General features: G+C 38.7%; 1 long non-coding RNA gene across 2 annotated transcripts in view; it reads left to right on the top strand.

Moving 5' to 3' along the window:
• LOC115609607 overlaps positions 1 to 18,239 on the top strand; it is a 31,449-nt gene extending 13,210 nt beyond the window's left edge. The window contains exons 2-3 of one of the 2 annotated variants that reach the window (XR_003991920.1): positions 7,846 to 7,944; positions 16,789 to 18,239. This is a non-coding gene — a long non-coding RNA (uncharacterized LOC115609607). Of the gene's footprint in view, positions 1 to 7,845; positions 14,796 to 16,788 lie in introns of those variants that run through there. The other variant, XR_003991919.1, reaches the window with a different exon arrangement.
• The last annotated feature ends 1,071 nt before the right edge of the window (positions 18,240 to 19,310 follow it).

The raw sequence follows: 19,310 nt of genomic DNA, 5'->3' as shown, positions 1-19,310 counted from the left end.
GGAGGTATTCAGCACACCAACAGCACCAGGCACTATGTATTAAGGAATAAGAAATTTTCACGAGTGCTTCAGAGTAATATGATAGAACATAAAGGTGGTATGATGTGCGCAGGACCTTGGGAAATCATTTTTTGGTCTTGTATACTCACAGCTGCTTGAATATTGCATTTTAGTTGGGGGAAAAGTACTTGGATGCATTAGAGCAGGAGCTCCCAAAGGCAGCTACAGAATCTTTTAAAGTGGCATGACAGGAGCATGGGGGGAACATGCAGCCCACCACTTCCTCCCCAGAGAAGCTGGGGAAAAGTTTTCTGGGTTGTATTTGCTGCCCAAGCAGTCAAATCTCTTTTCCGGTGTGTATCTGAAGCTTAGCATGCAACTGGCAGCTACTGTGTCTACCCCACCAATAGAAAAGAAAATGATGGTGTTATCTAAAGCAAATTAATTTGGAGAATCTCTGTGTTAGAGTGCTCTATAGCGATAGTATTATTAACATAATTTCCTAGAAATCACACATTACTGTAGATCTGTTTCTTGGTTTTGCTTAGTTTTTGAAGTTGGTGTAACAATTATAGACTTGAGACTTAAGAGAGTTTGTATCTTTGAAACAGCAGTGTGATATTTTCTTTACGTGAGTGTTTCAAAATAATTAGGATTGTTGCATCAATACTTCTAGAGTTGTTCGCAGTAAAAAAACTTTGATACTACGTGGTTGTAAAAGTTCCATTTAAGGGCCAGACATTTTGGAATGAAGAGTTTATTATTCTTCGGTTTTAAAAGACATTGACATTTTCTGACGCATGGTAAAGATTTTGGACTGAAAATTCAACTAGCTAGGTATTCAGAAGCTTTGAATCCTTAAGAAAAAAATCAAAATTTCCTTAATTCGTCACGGAAACCAGCAATTTATAAAACACCTTTAGCTGTACAATTACATCAAGGAGAAGACTAGCGTATTCCCACAATTACCAGCAAGTGCTTCACCGTTTCTTAGAAAGATGAGCTAGGTTTTAAAGATTTTTGGTTTGGGTTGTTTTTTTTTTGGTTTTTTTTTTTTTTTTTTTGAGGGAGAAAGAGTATTTAAAAAACATATGACAGATTTTTATTATTTTTTTTATAAGAGTGATGGAATGAGAAAATATATTCAAAAGAGCTATCTGCTAGGGCATGCAGCTTTACAGAATTCTTGAAAACTCTTTTTGTCAGTTTTAAATTTGATGGAAATCTGATTATTGGAAAGGGAATTTGCATCTCTTCAGGATAATTTTATTAAGTTATTAAAAGGTAGTTTTACTTAATGTGCCCTCCTTGACTACTGCTATATAATACCTTCTTTGGTGTTGAAGTGGGCAAGTGAACTTATTAACCTTTTGATGCATTATTAGTAATTTTTAATATGTTGTATTCTGGTTAGGGCACCCCTGTGGAGCTAATAGATGTGGACTAATGACTGGTATACTTAGCAGGTAAGGTCTGAATGTCTTTCAGTGGTAACATGATGACTTTCACCAAAGGAGGAAGAAGTCTTGATACCTTTCATTAAGCTGAGTTTGGAAGGCTTTGATTTTATAAATCCCAAGGACGGTGTCAAGTAAAGCTAGCATATTCAAATAGTTGCTTCAAAAAGTAAATGAACTGATATTTCTGTCAGAAGAGTTTATTTCTCTTGACCCATAATTTGCTATCTTTTTAGAAATATTTGAGACATGTTCAGACATCAGAAACTTGCATGCCTCCACTGTAGCAGGGTGCAACCAAATGATCATTTGACCCAATTAATTTCAAAAAGTGGTTCTTTCCCCTAAATCACCTCTTTCTTTTTTTCTAGTTGCAGTTAGTGAAAGTATTTGTCAAACTGGGACAAAGCTTTGTGATTAGTCTCTATCCTTTAGACTTCCTGTGTTGCTGAAGGAAGTGGATTTGCAAAATGCCTTGCAAAGAGAAACATGTCACAGAGAGTAAAACATGTAGTGGATGCTAATACTATCCTACTGATTTTAATCTGACAGACGTGTTAGGCTAATTAAGAAAGAATTAAACTACACATGACAGATACCAATCACATTGCTTAATATACTGCTGGAGGACACACGGAACCACATGGGTGATGAAAGCATTGCAAGAACATATACAGAAGAGAGAGAAAACACAATTGCTGTATGCAAGTATAGGGGATTTTGCAGGTAAACATGGTATACTTCTCTGACAAGATATTCTTTTACACAGTATAATTTTGCCATTAATACAGATGCTATATGGAAAATAGTTGTTAAGTAATTTAAAATAGCTTGGGGGGATGTCAGTGAAGAGCAGAGAATTACCCTTTGCATTTTTCTCTTAATATAAAACAATTATTTTTCCTTTTGTGCAGTTTCTTCTGGTGCTATTTTAAAATCAAAGTCAGTAATATTTTTCCAAGCTAAGAAAATTAATTTTTCTATGAGAAGCTGGCTTCATCAATAAGTTAATATAAAATACTGTTAGGCATCTATATGAAGAAGCATCCAGAAAATATTTTCTATGTAAAATAGAGATGTATTTTTTTCTCACTTACTTCCCATTTCTTGCATTGGGTTTCTTTCCACTAAATTTCTTGGAGCTCTGACTAAGGGCAAAATAGATCTGTTGTTTCCTAAAAGAAGATTTATTAGTACGGAGACTTAGAGAAAAAGTTGTGTCAAGGCATACAAATTTTTGGTCATCTCCATATTTTTATACTATTTCTATTTCTTTATACAGTCAAGTCATATAAATCTGTTAAACCGTGTAATTAGCTACCTCAGTATCTAATGAGATTAATCTGTTTAAGCGAAGAAGCTTAAGATCTATGTACAGCAGAAGGATATGGTAAATTTCAATTTCACATTGTAAGGAGCGCCATGTTGATTCAAGAGCAAAAGTGGGAAAATTCTGCTCTGGGAATTAGGGATGTGCATCAGCACGGACTGCTGTGCCATGCATGCTAATGCGGGAACATGACACCTGTCCGGGAAGCTAGGGATCAGGTCAGGAAAGCTAAGGCCCAGTTAGAACTAAGTCTGGCCAGTGATGTCAAAGATAACAAAGGAAGGGCTTCTATAGGTATGTCACAAACAAAAGACAGACTAGTGATAATGTAGGCCTTCTCTGGAAGGAAACGGGAAAACTGGCTACCGTGGATTTGGAGAAGGCTGAGGTTCTCAGTGACTTCTTTGCCTCAGCCTTCACCTGCAAGTGCTCTGACCATGCCACTCAAGTCTTGGAAGACAAACGCAGGGACTGTGAGAATGAAGACCTTAAGCCCACTGGAGGAGAGGATCAGGTTTGAGATCATCTTGAGAACCTGAACATGCACAAGTCCATGGGACCTGATGAAATTCATTTGTGGGTCCTGGAGGAGCTGGCAAATGAAGTTGCTAAGCCACTGTCTAATATATTTGAAAAATCATGGCAGTCAGGTGAAGTTCCCAATAACTGGAAAAAGAGAAATATAACCCCCATTTTCAAGAAGCAGAAAATGGAAGACCCAGGGAACTACAGACCAGTCAGTCTCATCTCTGTGCCTGGCAAAATCTTGGAGCAGATTCTCCCGGAAAGCATGCTAAGGCACATGAAAAACATTGAGCTGGTTGGTGTCAGCCAACATGGCTTCACTAAGGGGAAATCATGTCTGACCAATTTGTTGGCCTTCTATGATTGGGCTACAGAACTGATGGATAGCGGCAAAGCAGTTGACGTCATCTACCTGGGCTTGTACAAAGTGTTTGACACTGTCCCGCACAACATCCTTGTCTCTAAAATGGAAAGCCATTGATTTAATGGATGGACCACTCAGTGGATAAAGAATTGGCTGGATGGCTGCACGCAGAGAGTTGTGGTCAATGGCTCAGTGTCCAACTGGAGACCAGTAACGAGTGGTGTCCCCTAAGGGCTGGTGTTGGGACCGATCTTGTTCAACATCTTTGTCAGTGACGTGGACAGTGGGATTGAGTGCACCCTCAGCAAGTTTGCCGATGACATTAAGTTATGTGTTTTGGTTGATATGCTGGAGGGAAGGGATGACATCCAGAGGGACCTTGACATGCTTGAGAGGTGGGCCAATGCCAGCCTCATGAAGTTCAACCAAGCCAAGTGCAAGGCCCTACACCTGGGTCGAGGCAATCCCAGGCACAGCTACAGGTTGGGCAGAGAAGAGATTCAGAGCAGCCCTGCAGAGAAGGACTTGGGGGTGTTGGTTGACAAGAAACTTAACGTGAGCCGGCTTCAGTGTGTGCTCACAGCCCAGAAAGACAACTGTGTCCTGGGCTGCATCAAAAGAAGTGTGACCAGCAGGTCGAAGGAGGTGATCCTGCCCCTCTACTCTGTTCTCGTGAGACCTCACTTGGAGTATTGTGTACAGTTCTGGTATCCTCAACATAAGAAGGACATGGAGCTGTTGGAGTGAGTCCAGAGGAGGGCCACAAGGATGATAAGGGGGCTGGAGTACCTCTCGTATGAAGACAGGCTGAGAAAGTTGGGGCTGTTCAGCCTGGAGAAGGGAAGGCTGCGTGGTGACCCCATAGCAGCCTTCCAGTATCTGAAGGGGGCCTGTAAGGATGCCGGAGAGGGGCTCTTTGTCAGGGGATGTAGTGATAGGACAAAGGGTAATGGGTTTAAACTTAAACGGGGGAAGTTCAGGTTAGATATAAGGAAGAAGTTCTTTACTATGAGGGTGGTGAGGCACTGGAACAGGACGCCCAAAGGAGTGGTAAACGCTCCATCCCTGGCAGTGTTCAAGGACAGGCTGGACAGAGCCTTGGGCAACATGATCTAGGGTGAGACATCCCTGCCCATGGCAGGGGGTTGGAACTAGACGGTCTTCAGGTCCTTTCCAACCCTAACCATTAAAAAAAAAAAAAAAAAAGAAAAGGGAAGATCAATTGCTCCCTTACAAGTTCCTTATATAAGTATACGCGATATCTGCAAAACGATGGAGTTAAAAGGGAGATAAGGCTGTTCACATTCTGCGCTTGAGCTGCACGTGGGTTACTCCTTTTCATGTGTGTGGTCTGGTCTAAGCTTCAGGTGATGGGAGTGGTTCCCACCCCTCTTCATAATTGTTTTTTTGAAGTTTTATTTTTTTTTCTTTTTTCATCTTCCTCCTGGCATGTTCCTCTGCTTTCTCATGAACAGTGTCACTAGTAGAGATTAACCAGATGTCTCAGCAGGGCTGTTTTCATTTTACTACCATAGTACATACTTACCCTGGGTCACCATGCTTTCTTTTGTATTACATATTTTCCTCTCTACCTGAGCTTCATCTGAACAGTCTTGTTTGTTTTAAAAACACTATCAAAAATAAGAGAGAAGAAGAAAACATATCCTCACAAATAACTTGCAAGTTCACCTCCAAATTGGAAGTTGCTCTTTCTTTTTTCCAAACCTGTGACTTTATTTTCAGCTTTGTTGAGCCTTTGCAGGCTTTGTGTCACTTCCAGATTCCTGCAAAGTAGATTACTATAAATAAGAATAGACTCTTAGAGGCTTTCAGTGTGAGTATCCAGGTTGAAAGTCCTTTTAACAAATTTAATCAGTTAAGAAAAAAAAAAAAAAAAGACTCTTCCAAACCATTCTGCCTTTAGTGGCAGCACAAAACCCCACGTGCTCAAATAAAAAGAAAAATACCAAATCCACTTATTACTTAAAAGTATAAAGTGTTAACAGAAAGGGTATTTTTAAAGTAATGTGTGAGTACTATACACGATTGTTGAATATATATTCCCTTAAAATTTTCTAGTAAGGAAATAAAACATCCATTTGCATTTTAGTCTTGCACATAGGTTTATCAAGATAATATATGTATCTTTTTGTACATTGAGCCATTGTTTTGTCTCTGCCTTAGCCTGCCCAAGGTGTATGGATATTGACTGTTGAACGTACAGCCCATGGTGTATTATTGCTTACTGAAAGTGTAATACTGCACGACCTTGTTTTTTCTGTTAATTATATTTTTCCCTTGTAGGAAAGTAAGTTTACTCATTCTGAATTGTGCCAAACCACATAATCTGGAAAGGCATATTGTGGCTCTACTTGGAAAGTACTTATTGGGCTCCAGCCATCACTGGGAAAGCTGTATAGTCTTTTATTATTTTAACTGGCCGAATGCCCTTTGTTACCACATTAACAGTCTCCCTGTGGTGCCTGTAACTTTGATATTATTTTCACTTTTACGCTAAATTTGACCAGATGAAAGACACAAACCCTCCAATTTTGAAATAAAAAAATTAGCAAGTTTTGTTAATCCAGCATTTCAGAGAGAAAGCCCTGAAAATGATAACCTGTGTCTGCTGGACAAAGTTTTTGTTCAGTAAACCCATCATGCCAGATGTTCTCATTGGCAAGAGGAAAGATAATATTTTGGTATCTTTAATTTCTCCTTTTTAGAGCAGAAGTTTTGCTTGTGTCATCATTTAAATCATGCATGTTAACATCAGTCTGGCAAACAAGACTGCACTTTATAAAGACCTCAGTTTGGATGATATCACTGCAATGTTGCAATAAAGCTATTTTAGACTACTAAATACAACTTTAGTCTCTTACTGACTACAAACTATTGCAGCTGCTCTGGTCTGTGCCATTGAAGAACTGCTTTGAAAGTCCTAAAGACGACATTAAAGCGGATGTATAGGTGCTTTTTAGTCTGATGTCACTGAGAGCTAAATATGCAAAATACCTCAAAAGACTGTGCTCTCACTCATATGCCTTTGGGGCTCACCGCACAAGGTAGACTGCACAAGCATCAGCAACTTTGGTAACTTAGGTCCAGTCCTTAACAAACAAGGAGGATGGCCAGACAGGAACAGTGGGATTTCTCGGAGACAAAAAGCAGTTACCTAAAGCTCTAGGCTGAGACAAATATACTTCCCGCACTGAGACTATCCAATTCAAAACATGTACAGCGAATGTTCTCTCTCCAGCTTGATCTTTGACAGCAAGCTTTAGTTTCTGTTGAAACAGAAGGGTTGTTCTCATCATGTTTAAGAACATTTAAGATCGTCTTTCTCAATTTCCAGGTAACCTGAAGCCTCAGTGGTTCCAGGCATATTGGATTCCCACATCTTGGCAGGGGATTATTTTGCCTATGTCCTGGAACAGCTCAGCACTAAAGATTTCTAAGGAAAAACAAACAAACAAACAAACAAATCTTGATCCTGCAACATTTTTTTTTTTGATACCTTGAAGGTTTCATGGATTCTTAAAGTCCTCAAGGGGCAAGACAGGCACATTGATCAGGATAAAACTAGGTTTCAAGAGTTTGCTTGCCTAGGTGTAAAGCCTCTTCACTAAAATGGAGCATGGGAGAAGACAAGTCTTTTGAAACAAGAATTTCACTCATTTGTATATTACTGTAATTACACTACTGTCTTAAATTCTCTGAGGTTGATGGTGCTTGTGACCTTCCCAGTATGTTTCATAAAGGGGACAGTATGACCTTGCACTGCCCCAAAACAGAACTGAGCCCTTCCGTCTATTAAAGCTGTCCTTAGGCAATTCAGTGAACACCATAATGGCTCCTTTATAACACTTTTGTCATACTTGATAATGTAGGGCACATTCCAAGGAAAATGGGGATAGTTCCTACATTTTGCCTACTTACTGCTGTTGTAACAGCTTGATGTAAGAGCTGATAACAAAATAGGTGGTGCATTTTGTTAGCCCCGCTCAACAACCACACAAATGATACCATAATTATACCAGGGATGCATGTTTGCTTTTAAATACATTTCCCCTGGCATCTCCAACATGTAAATTTAGAAAAAAAGTTTTTTTCAAGTTTTAATTTCCTCCAGAAGCATATAAAAGTCACTGCCTTTTCCTTTCCTTTAGGTTAGCTATCATCACTGCAGATATAGCTACAAGTATGTATCTGTTGGCTGAAGTTTTCTTGCCTGCTGAACTGCCACAGCCTTTCAGAGTACATTTCAGGTAAGGTAAATCCATTAATCAAGTGCAAAAGCACTAGGAAAATATATTTTAGAATGACAAATACTTTTTGGTAGCACTCTCACAAGTTACTTCCCTGAATTTGGCTTTTTTTTTAAGTTAGCATGCCTCATGCAACAGCCTGCCCAGTTCCCATATGTCTCTAGGTAATTATTAATGTGTATTGCAGTTTCACAAAAGAGTTCTAGGTGGTACTTGTCCCAGGGAGCTTGGTCAGAGAGAAACTGTAAACCCCGGCCTCTCTGGAAGGCCAGGATTCCTTTGGTCCTGCTCCAAAATACTGCAGTGGGCAGCTGAGCACCCCATGCAATGTTGTCCCACACAGCATGCAACACGGCAGTTGCTGGGGCATCAATAGGTGATGCACTAGTCTCTGCCCTGTGAGTTAAGTAACTGACACTCCCCAGCTGCTAGCTGTGTGGAAGAACTTGAATATTTCCCCCTTGTCTTGGAAAAGATAAATAGTTTAAATTATATCAGTTATACCAACAAAGGTCGTGCATGAAGAGAAAAGGTAACATCTTCCAGTTTTAAATTTTGTTCAGAACAACATGAAAAACATAGACAATCTCACCATCTTAAATGAAAGGTAAAATAATGGGGCAAAAAAACCCCATTCACAGCCATAGAATTTGAAGCAGGCCAGGAAAGCCATCTCACCTGTCATTTGACCCCTTCTGTATCAAACAGCTACGTTAACAGTAACAGCAAGGAAATTAGACTTATGCATACATGAGCAAATAAATAAATAAATAAATAATAATAAAAAACCCCCCCTGAAACCAAAACGAACTGAAAAATCCCAATAAAACCAACAAGAAATCCACTATGGTAGTGATCAAGTTTAAGAAAAAGTGGAAGCCTGTAAAAGAAGTATCATAAGTGACAACCCCAAGAAGATGATACTTCCCAGCAGAGTAAGGTCTCAGAGTAAAAAGTTCAGAAAAAGCTGCCATGGTTAAACAGAGGAAGTTTATTTAAGAAGATTACATCCCTCAAGAAGCTGAAGGTGAAAATAGGACATAAAACATAAACACATCATATGCCCAAAGAGACATTAATGGCCGTCAACAACTTGTAGTTAAGCCTTTTCTGTATAAGCAGGACACCTGCAAAAGAGTTAGCAGGAGCAGTAGATTGCTAAGATATAGAAAGAGTACACAGGAGAGAGAAAGCCATGGCAGTGAACTGCATCCCTATTTGCTATAAACTCTAGGAGGTTCCCTTGTTGGAAGCCTTCTTTATATAGAATAAATTGGAGAGACCACTGAAAATTATGTATCAACAGGTTTCTAAGAAATAGAGAAACTAAGCAGTAACAATTTCCAAGAAACCAAAACTAGGATTAGTGTGAATAGAAAAGGGAAGATAACGAAGAGCGCTCTCTTAAACCATGGGTAGCAAAGACAGGTCAAACAGGGAATAGAAGTTTATGTATCACAAAAGGCAGTGAACAAGGATGCATGAAATAATTAGCTGATTCAAAACAAATAAACCAGAAGTATTTCTTCATATAGCATGTTAATAACTTCGAATTTCCTTGCTACACAATGTTGTGGTTTACAGAATTTGACCAGAGTTAAAAATCTCTTGGGCAAACTCATCAATTAGGAACTATTAAATAGACTCTACCTCTTGACTTTGGAAGTAACATCACTAGAAGCTGGGAATAGAAGGCAGGTAGCCATCACTACATGCTTGTAATTTTATAATAATCTTTAGTAATCATACTCCACCTTTCACCACTTTTCATCACTTTTGGAGCCAGGATACTGGACTAGATAGATCTTTTTTAGTCTGGGCTAGGACAGCCCTTCTTACATCCTACTTTTAAGCAGCTCCTGCAGTTTGTGGAGAGCTTTCTGTGGATTCATGTGATACAACCTGAACAGCAAGAGTCAGATAAAGGACTACAAACAAAATTAAGACCGAAAATACTAAGAAGCAGTAAGTAAGCAGGGTCAGCAAGCAATGTAAAGAAAAGATAAAGCAGAATTAAACTTGCATATGGTCTTTAACTCTTAAAGGAAAAAGTGGCACGACACATGAGATGTCAGAAAATAATTTTTCATCCCCGTAAAGGAAAAAAAACTCTCTTCCTCTCAGCAGGTGAAATGACAAGAAAATTGGAATTGTCCTTGTAGTGAAAAAAGTTAAAGAAGTTTAATTCTCAGATCAGATCTACATCAACACAGTTAAAAAACCCCCAAGAGCTCTGCAAGTGGACGAATATGTATGCATAGGTAGAAAATGAATTATTAATATTCAGAAGTACGAAAATCATGGAAACTTAACATTATCTGTCTTTTTTTTTTTTTTTTTTTTAACTGACTGAAGTAATCCCATAGCTACATAACCCATATGAAAATGGTCTTGGTCATGTCAGTCCTCTGTCATGAAATGATTGAATATAAAATGGTCTTTCATATTCATTCTGTGAAATCCTCACACAGTATGAATTGCTCAGGGTTGACCGACTTCCACAGAGCTATGACAAGTCACAGCAGCTGAGTGTCCATGCCCAGTGTGTACCATGTACACAGCAAAGTCATAAATTTAGTCTTTACAAAATCACAGTTTTCAATGAGCTTATTGCACTTATTAACCAACCATTTACTGAGATTCTCATACACCAACTTCTATCAGCAGAAGGGAAGGAGAAGAGAGAAGCAATTGTACAGAGCCTATGGTTTCTCTTTCCTGCAGCCCTTTTTTCAAAGGGGGCCTCCTAAGACCTATACAATAAAGCAATAAAGCAGGACAGTGCAGCTGTGGGATCTGCAGCTTTTGTTTTCATGTATAGCAGTACACTATTCAGCTACCACTTGGGGCTGAAGTAACCCAAAACCTCCTTGAACCTAAGCTGGGAAAGGAGGAGTTTCTCCCACTACTAGTACCTATGAATGGACATTATAAAGCCTGGTTGTCAATCCACTCCTTAGTGAAGTAGTGGAGGATTTATTCACAGTCAAACCCTGATGTTTTCTAAATTGACCATTATCATAAATTTTTCTCAGCCAACAGCAAAGATAAGGCTAAGCTACTGTCCAGAGGCTTTCCCTCTCTAATATCTTCAGAGGTTCCTCCACCTGACAAACTACTCCAGTGACAGGAAGCTCTCATGAGATTCGTTGTTTGTTTAAAGTAGCCAGACCTCAGACCTCTCACAATTTTAAAGTCTCCTAAGAAATTCATCCTCTAATTGTCATTTTCAATTTATCCAAGAATTTGCAACTTCTGAATGAATTCCTTGGCCAAATTCAGTAATCTCATTAATCTCAACCCCCATGTTTTTGTTTCTTTCAACTTCCGCTAGCAAAAATTCTCACAGTGCTCTTTCCCAAGAATAACTGAAACATTTTTTCCATTTTTCCCATACACTCAAGAAAATATCCCCAACCATACCTGCTCCCTCTACATTTCTTCGCAAAATGTGAAACCCCTTCACTCTAATTTCTAGGTGAAATAACTGCATAACATAATTTAAACTTTATAATTTATAGGAAAAGTTTTGCTTTGAAATAAAATACAAATATTTGTTGCATTGCCAACCATTGAAGCAGAATTGTAGTCATTAAGCAGGCATCATAACTTGAAGTTAACCAGTACTTATTAATCTGTATGCTGTAGCTATATGCTAGAGAATTTTTTTCCATTGTAATGCGATTACTTAATGAACCATAATTAACATACTAGGTTGCTTCCTGTGTAACCTTGAAAAAAAATGCAAAAGGTATTTCATCATTGTATGAAGAAGATACATAAACATGCAAATGTTTCCTGTTGTAAGTTTTGAGGAATGACTTCTTTAAGCATTTATCTATAGTACATCTAAATTCAATAGCCCTGCTAGAAGAAGGAGAAAACATTTTGTGTTCATTTAGTTATTAAACGGAATCAGGAACAGTTGCTAAAATAATAGATCCCGATTATTCATTACCATTATGCTTTACTTGTTGGAATAGATACCTGATAAGAATCGTACCAGAACTATAGCTGCTAATGAATGATTAAAGGCAGCAGATGTGAAGGGAAAGTAGAACAACAATACCTCATTTGTTCTTTTTTGGAGGACACTTATGTGGCTCTCCTTCATTCTCTTCTGCTGAGTTCTTCTTTCAGATCTCTACAATATAGTGAACTGAACTAGGACTGGATTTGGACTCTTTCCCACCTTGTGGAAAGCTCTCTTTCTTGGACCGTGGCAAAAAAAAAAAAAAAAAAAAAAAATTCAAAACCTTGACAAATTTTATGAACTAAAAATAATAATAATGTCAAAACCGTAATTAGAAATATTTTGTTTAGGTGATTTTTAAAACATTTCAACTGTAGTAGAATTAGTTTATGTTTTGTAACTAAAATCCATTTTACAAAAAGTGTCAAAATCCTGCTTTATCAAGTTTAATTTTTCAGGGCCTTGAAATCTGATTTGACTTGTTTCCTACAAAGTTTTGGCTTAGAAAAATAAAGGCATTTTTGGACTAAACTAATTTTGCCAAAAATCTCCAAGCTAGCTTTGCTGCCCATGGTAATCCGTACAAATATCACAGGAAACTGGTATATGCAATAGCTTAATCAGCTGGAACTTGAATAACACGCAGACATGTATCTAACTGATCCCCAGATGACTAGGACATCTGTGGCCCATATGCTGGTTAAAAAGGGAGGGCTTAAAATTTAATTAGACAGGAGAGAGAAACATAGCTTGTTTTTTTTAAAATCATAATTCATTTTTTTTTTCTCTTTATATATCTATTTAAACCCCTTACATTCACCTAATCCACAGATAGCTCCACGACTCCTTACAAGCTTTGTCATGAACTACCTAAATTCACCTAGAATTTTATTTTGTTGGCATCCTAAGAATTTAGGTCACAAAGAAACCATCTTGAGAACCCAGGAGAGAATAAAACCATCATGGACAAACACACATGCTTGCCTGCATGGGAAATTAGCACGCAGTCATTTGTAGCACAGATGAATACTGACAAATACTGACACCAAATCAGTGACTTTCAGGCTGCATCAGACTGCAAATTCCTAGTTTTCTTTTTCTTCCTAATGTAAATGTAGACCTTTATGTAGCAAATTAAAGGTCCCTGACTCTTCATAGGTAAATTTTCACAGACCTCATATAAAAAGCTCACAGACCTCCAGGATCTATGGACTACATGTGGAAAGCAACACCAGCACTGATGTTCCAGACTTATTCCCACATCATAGAAACTCTATACAGTGCACATAAACTGTGAAATACCTTTACAGGGCTTTCAAAAAACCCATCTTTTTCAAGTTCAACTAATTTCTAGTTAGAAACACTGGTGTGTCTTTCTAAGTGACTTGTGCAGGTGACAAAAGGAGATATATGGACTATCATTAGAATGCTGGTGGATTACATAGTCCTGTGTTTTCTGGTTCTAATTCAGGGCATTTTGCCCAAAGAGTTTGAGAAAATTTCCCTCCTGCTCAGTCAAGAATTGTGCTTGTGGTACAAAATAGAAATGTTACTACATTTCTTGGGCGTAATGAAGTGCTCATGGAACCAGCAGAGACTTTGGCTTCATACATAAGCCTTATTAAGACTTAGTTACCTTTTAAGGTGGTAGGAAAGCAAGGATAGAGCATGAAGTGTTCTGCCAGAGTAGCTTTATCAAACACTACAGTGGCAGTTCAGGGGATTCCCAGCCTCAGCTGGCTGCCTTCTGCAGAGGGGGATGCCAGTCCTCAGCTGCTCCCATAGCTCTCCTGACTTCAGAATGTGTACAAACACAGTTGGGTCTCCTTATGACACCCGCACATAAAATGCAAGAGGAAAATTCAGTGCCTGGAAAAGACCATCTCCCTGCTTGCAGGGCACAGACAGTTGGTTGTCCTCTGGCAAATCTAGCCACAGTCACCTCTGCATTGAACTGGTTCTGAGAGTTGGCTCAGATTAAAAATAATCAGAGCTCTTTTGCAGGTGTGGAGGGGCAGGGTTTGGATCCAGATTGTTGCAAGCCCTCATAAACAATTTTACAACTGAAGGAGGGCATAGGCTGGGAATAAGCAGCTGGGGGCTGTTAAAGTGGCATTGTTAGTGAATGGCACTGCTTCCCTGAATTTGCACTGAAACAGGGCTGGAGTGTTTGGATAATCAGCCATGACATCGGAGATGTGGGAGTGGTACCAAGCAGATGGGCCAATACCTGCTTAAAGTCCTCTAGCCTGAGTCACTGAAAAGGACATCTGCCTCTGCTCTCAGACCGGATGTCTCAGTGACCCCATCACAGCTGGACAGCAAGAACGCTTCTGTTATAAACTGATGTTTTTCACAAGCCTGTGCTCTGAGTAGTATTTTGAATTAATTTTCACAAGGCAGCCAAAACCACTGCTCCAGTCAGATGTGCTGAATATCAAGTCCTTGTTGCAACACACAGAGTTACCACAGCTCCTCAGAAAAACAGTTACAAAAATATTTTTTAAGATGCCAAAAGCAGCACCCTTTTCCCTTAGCTTTTTCCAACAAAACAATTTCATCTGAAACTTCTCACTCTGAGACGCACAATAGTTTTGGAGATTTCAGTCCCCAGGATGAAAGGTTAGCACAGTTAATCTGAAAGTTGAATTCCTGAAGGCAACGCTGGGCACCTGTGGCTATATTCTGCTTTAGTCTAAAATGTTACCATGTCTCTCCGTCCCTCTTTTATTGTACGAAACCCTAGACCATCGTATTTTTCTCAGTATCACTCGGGCCAGCACCCGACACTAAAAGCATATAGATATGACTAATGTGAAAAGGCTGAATAAAAGGCATTTTAAAAATAAACCAGAAATAAACCATTACTTAAGAATAATTGTTTTGTTTGCTTGTCATTAGACATCTGTTCATAGATACTGCGAACGTTCCCCTTTGTGTCTGGGTTTAATAGTAACTACTTTGAAGGGATGCCTTCTCGTTCCTCATTGTTTTCACTTGGTTTCTAGGGCAAACAATATTTTTCAGCCCTTTAATAAATGAAAGCTATTATAGAGTTGGAAATAAATAGCTGCATAGTATGGAAATTTAAATCCGGCAAGCCTCAGAAAGTATCAAAGGTCACTATACGCACAGTATCAAACTCTTTCTTGCTCCCTTTCACCTGATCATCCCCAGGACCTCTCTGCAGTGACTGAGTAGAATCCAGGGCAAAACTTGACCTAAAAAATGCAAAGCTAGTCCTCCTCTTCCTCCCCTCTCCCTGTCATCTGCTAACATTTCCAGACAACAAATAACGTACTGAATCTGAACTGTTTATTTTGCTGGGAATGCCATCTGCCTAGTGGCAGCTGGGGTGGAAGGGAAGGCACGGAGTCAAATCAGCAGCGATAAATATAGACAGTAGACAAAATTAGGAGAAGTTCTGCTGCTTTCCAGTGTTCTGGATCCTTGCATGCTTCCATTAAGTAGATACAGCTCTTCTTAAACTGGTGTTTGAACATCTGGATTATTTAGCAACACAGCAAATTCAGAACATTTGAACAGAGATGTCAAACAAGCTAGTTTGGGCAAAATGCTAAGACTACTGAAAATACTGAAGTCATTTATGGTTATATTCCATTTTTAACACATTACAGTATACTGGAACTGGCAAGGAAAAAAAAAAAAGAAGATGAGAGTAAGTATTGTCAAAAGCAATATGTCAGAAATCATCCAAAATGAAAAATTGGTGAAGATCTGGAGAAAATGTTTCTTGCAGACCAAAGATAAAATCAATGTCCAGATCATTGACAAATGAACCTGAATTCTACAAAGGAATTGCTGGCATAACATTTTAATTTCCCATTGCTATTCAAAAGGACCACTTACATTTGAATCGCCCCTTTTCACTGTATTACAGAAAGGATAGTTAAAACACCATTGGTAAATAAGATGATATCAGAGGAAACCTCAGAGACTGAAATTTTGCTTATATCTAGCAATATCTTTACACAGAATCACAGCAGGCTAAGGTAAGAAGGGATCTCTGGAGACCATCAGGTCCAACCCTCTGCTCAAAGCAGGGTCTGCAAGGCAGCAGTTTACTCAGGGCATGACCAGCTGTGTTCTTAAATATCTCCAAAGGCACAGACTCCACAACCTCTCTGGGCAACCTGTTCCAGTGTTTGACCAACCTCATGGGAACAAAATGTTTCTTCTTCTTTTAAATGGAACTTCCTTGGTTTATGCCTATTGCCTTTTATCCCTTCCTTGGATATCACTGAGAAGAGCCTGGCTCTGCCTTCTTTGCTCCTTCCTATTATGTATTTATACACATGGATAAGATCCTCCCTAAGCCTTTTTACTTTTTTTTTCCCCCCAAGGATAAATTATTAATAAATATTAGCAAAACAGTAATAAAATATTTAAAAATATGTTTACTTACCTTGGAAACACTTCAGAATCATCATCTCTGATTTGTCCATAGTTTTCACCTTGAATATAGCTCCCAAGATACTTTTTAGCCTAGTGCTGTTATTGTTAGGATTTTCATCAACTGCAACAGGAGACCTTACTTCAGTAATGTTGTATACTTCCAAGCTATACCTAGGCAAGTCATTTGGTAAGACATTCTCTTCTTCCCTTAAGTGTTTAATTAGAATAGACACACATTTCAACCATTTTAATCTCACTCTTCGGTTTTTCTAAAGTTCATTAAATTTAAGAGTAATCAATAACAAGAATTGAGATCAGACCTCAAGCAAGTCTACAGCTGCACTACACCTGAAGAAACTAAACCACACAGAAGCCTTTAATGCACTTTAATTTATGGAAGTTGGATCACATCCCTAATTTGATTTGCCTTAACTTTCTTGGTTGTCCTTATTTAGAAGTGCCTGGAAATAAAGGTTGTATGTTCAGTGCTGCAGATCTCCGTGTGCAAGACCTAAAGAGAAGAAAAGGACTTGTCATACTGGTAAAAAAACTTAGCTGACGTTGGTCCACTTTAACAAAATCTGTGTAATCAAAAGTATAAAACTGCATACACTTGACATGTCAGTTAAAATAAGTTTGTCACTATCTTCTCTTCTGATTTTCTAAAATGTAGTTCTATGTTGCAGTAATATTTGCCTGTAATGCAAGATAAAACTTTCTCTGTCGTAATGCATAAACATCTTATATTTTCATTTAAGCATTACATCTTTCAAAGATGATACCCTATGCTGATAAACAGGTTTCTTAACAGACAGCATGAAGTTAATCTCATCAGCAGTACATATCTAAGCAGGGTGTTGAAAACCACACGGTAGCTACCCCTACTAGGTTGCAGTTCCATGCCCCCCTTCAGGTGACTTAACTGGTAGGTGATAAGCCAGATCCCTCCTCCCTTCTGGTAGAGTTGTCTCATCTCCACCTTTGCATCATCTTTGACACTTGCTGTTGAGACATTTCTGCATGGTCACCTAACAGAAAGCCACCAGGTCTCTCCATACTGGATCAGATGCCTGCTGGCTTAGCACACCAAAACAGTTCATTGACCACGGTCAGCCAGCACTGAGCCAAGCCACAGCGTCAAGACATGACTGCCTTTGCACTCTGGATGACAACCCTGAAATATTCCAGGGTTATTGGGACAATGAGCAGGAAGTGCCCTGGTTCAAAAATGGGTCCCAAATGCCCAGAAAGCATGGAAACAAGAAGATGGCATGCTAACAAATGAGCTAGTTGTAAGCATTAGTCAGTTTATAAACACTCTGCAGTGTTAGAGTAATTTCAAAGGATCTGTTTATTTGAAATACAAGCCACAGATGATAGCTTTTTATGCAAGTTTTGGAGGCTCATTTCTGAGAGAAAATTGTATTTCCAGAATATCCTATATATATACTATTATGCATAATTCTCCTCTACAGTGTTCAGGATGGATGGATAAACAAAGGTGAGCTAACATATGTCACATAAAAATGACAAATAACCAACACTGCCAGTCTTCTATGGGAGATATATTACAGCCATTCAGATAATTCCTGTGGGGTCAATTTCTGGCGTTGGTGGAGCAATTTTCTTTGTCCTTTGCAGTTTACCTTAAAATCTGCCAATTTGATTAATAACTTCTTTGAATTTTTCTTGAGGAAGAACCTGGAACTACAGGTCATCTGCAATAAAAAGGAAAAATGTTTTCCACCACCTGCAGTGAGTGGTTCACAGAACAGGAAATAAAGTGAAAGCAGATTATCATGATCTTAAGTAATTAAACCACATTGTTTTGCATAATTTTGTACAAAAATTCTTAAGGTCTCAAGTAAGCATCTGAATTCTATTTAAATAAAATTAACCTTAAAAACCCCATTCTTCGTCTCATAATTTTTCAGATATCTTGAGATTTAAAACCCCATTCCATTGAAAAGTTCAAATACACTCATAAGAAATTAAAGTTTTTTGTCTCATTTAAGGTTATGTAAGAAAATGGAGAAGATACATGACTTGACGTGTAACTAAGAGAGAACCATTTGTGTGAACTGGTTCTTATTCTTCAGTTCGTATAATTCACATACTCTCAATAACGCAAATGGAGTCAACGCAATGCATGAGGATAAGATTTTGATAATCCAAGGTCATATACATCACATCAGATATCTTCAGCAGGCACTTCCACAAACTCCACAGTCACCTTCAATACTGTAATTTCAAATTTGCATCAGAGAACACATGACAAAGCAAGAACATGTGTATCCTAGTTTTCTTGAACTCTTTTCTCACACCAAAGCTTTGGTCCTCAGCAAACACTTTCACATATCTTGGTGTTTGTGGATTATTACTATTTTTTTTTTAAGTGACTGACAGGCACTATACATCTGTTTTGCTTTTACAGAAATATTTGCTAAGGCAGAAATGGAGCAATGGTTGAGCTGGGTAACTAGTTTAATCAATGAGCGGGTTTGGTAACAAGCAGGATACTGAAATGGCCATAGGGATTTTTGTGGAGGTCCCAATGGACTTTGGAAGTGTCTCCACTCCTGGAATAACCTCTGGTAGATGGTCCAGTTTCCACCTCAACCATCTGTAGTTTCTTACTTACCCCCAAAACACTGAAATCCCAAACCAATAACAACAACAAAAAAAAAAAACCCCACCAGCAAACCAAACCAGCAGCCCTTCTTGCCATGAGAAAGATTCTGGTGACAACATCATTTTCCTGGAAGAAAATCTGCAATAGCTCAGGATTTCCATAAGTATTTTGGATTCCTGGGAAAGGAGCAAAGCTGCTGGGTTTGTTATAAGTACCCCAGAGCAGGAATGCTGATTTCCTAGCACTCTTCTCCAAATACCATTCCATACACTTGCAGGCACAATAGGGAGTAAGGAGCAGGATGATAGTCTGTTCTAGAAGCATCCATGGAGGACAGGCATGTTT

This window comes from Strigops habroptila, chromosome 1 (assembly GCF_004027225.2).
Source record: "Strigops habroptila isolate Jane chromosome 1, bStrHab1.2.pri, whole genome shotgun sequence".
In the NCBI taxonomy this organism is placed as follows: domain Eukaryota; kingdom Metazoa; phylum Chordata; class Aves; order Psittaciformes; family Psittacidae; genus Strigops; species Strigops habroptila.
Note: the sequence above shows the minus strand (reverse complement) of the source record. Positions and strands in the feature narration are given on the sequence as shown.